Raw genomic sequence first — 2,268 nt, 5'->3', positions numbered from 1 at the left:
ACAGTAGTGTAGCAGTGGTGGGATGAAGGGGGCATGTGCCCAGGGCACAACCTGTTAGAGCAGTGGACCCCAACCACCGGGCAGTGGAGCATGTGGTACCGGGCCATCAGGTAAGTAAGAGAATGCCTGTATGAGTGTGTTTATGTGTCTGTCTGCATTTGTGAGTGAATGCGTGCATGAAAGCAAAATAATCTGTGTGTGTGTGTGTGTGTGTGTGTGTGTGTGTGTGTGTGTGTGTGATCGTAAGAGTTAGAGCTATGTGTGAACAAATGCAGATATGACTGAGGAAGTGACTGTGTGTGTGTATGTGTGAGATCGGGAGAGTGAGAGTGATGTATGAATGACTTCGTAAGTGGGTGTGACAGACAGTGAAAGCAATGTATGAATGAATGTGTAACTGGGTGTGTGGGGTGTGGCTGTGACAGACAGTGACAGCGATGTATGAATGAATGCGTAAGTGGGTGTGTGGCACATGGGTGTGACAGACAGAGGGATGTGTGAATAAATACAGTTATGAATGAGGAAGTGACTGTGTGTGTGAGATCTGGAGAGTGAGAGCGGTGTGTGAGTGAATGCAGGTATGAATGAGGGAGTGACTGTGTGTGAGAGATGGGAAAAGAGTGTGAGTGAATCCGTGCATGAATGCAAAACAGACTGTGTGTGTGTGTGTGTGTGTGTGTGTAGTATGGACGAAAGGTACACAAACCTCATTGCTGCTGCCAGCGATCACGCTCACTCTTCAATCTCTCTCCCCCTCTCTCTCTGTCTCTCTCACACACACACACACACATGCACACGCACACACACACACACACACACACACACACACACACACACACACACACACACACACACACACACACACACACACACACACCTCTCAACCTTTTAGTAGTGCAAAAAATCTGGACAAAGCCTAACAGAATGGGGGACAAATAGGGACAGATTTTAAATATTGCTCTTATAACCATAGAAAGTTGCTAGAATAACCGGATTTGTCTTATCAAGCATTTTTCTGAAGGATATGAGGTGTGAAATACAAATGTATATCATTATTTAGTGACTTCAGTCCTCAGATCATCCCAGTGATTTGCCAGAAAATCACAAAAGTTATGAGGAACAGACCAAAACTCAGAGAGAAAAATCTGGACTTTCTGTGAAAATCTGTACAGTTGAGAGGTATGCTGGACAGAGCCAAATAATAGGGACAGATTTTAAATATTGCTTTTATAATCATAAAATCAGTAAGGTTGCCATTAGGTTTACTCACCTCTCAACCATAGTTGATTAGTGTTATGCTGTTAAGCAGAATGTGCACTTTTTTTTGGTAATTATCGCCAACTGTCTTTTTATTGTACTTTGGAGCTTTTCTCTCTGGGTTTGGCCTCCTCATTAAACAAATGTCAAATAAATAAGTAAATATCTACTTTATTATGCGCGGCGCGAGATGGCTGGCCCGTGGAAAATTGTCTTACATTGCTACCGGTCGTTGGTGCAAAACAGGTTGGAGACCACTGTATTAGAGGGTGCAGTCTAATTGCTGTTCCTGCATTCTTTCTGTAGCAGCATTTCAGAAATGTAATAGCAATTTTTTTGTGCAGTTGGTGGTAGGGGGCATGCAAAGTCAGTTGGAACATTTGCTTTTTTTTTTTTTTTGGTAGGGGCAAGACTGGGAGGGGTTGTGCCATGAGCAGCCTATCGGGACATGTTTCCTTTTTTTCTCTTTACTATGAACAGGGGGGGTGCTAATTCAGGGACTGGCATGGGGTGTAGCATGAGCCAGCTATGCTTCTGTTGCCATATAACAGTAAATGTGAATCCAGTTGAGGCATGGGGGAATTCTCTTATAGCAAATACAAGATATGGAAGTAATTGGTCTCAAATTCTCCCATGCAGTTCTTTAGTTTAATAACATGGACTTTAAAAAAAGTTTTATTAAAGTACTCATATGGGTGGTATACAAATGTCTTTGACTGATTCATTAAAATGTGACAAAGCTTCCTGATTACGCTGGATAAGAACAATGTACTTCGGTCATTAAGATTTTCTCAGCTCATTGGAACTCTAGAAAATAGCCATACTAGTCATATTGTTAGGGACTTTTCATTGACTTTCATAGGGGTATTGTCTCAGAAAGTTGTGTTACATAATCAGTTTTTACTAGGCTATACTGCTGGCCATTTCTCTGTTTTACAAGTTGACCCACGAAATCCATTGTTAGTCTTTCAAATGGAACTTCCATGACACATAATGGTATCAGTGAGCTCT

This window comes from Protopterus annectens, chromosome 1.part0, assembly GCF_019279795.1.
Source record: "Protopterus annectens isolate FY-2018-M chromosome 1.part0, PAN1.0, whole genome shotgun sequence".
NCBI lineage: Eukaryota > Metazoa > Chordata > Ceratodontiformes > Protopteridae > Protopterus > Protopterus annectens.
This window is presented reverse-complemented; position numbering follows the sequence as displayed.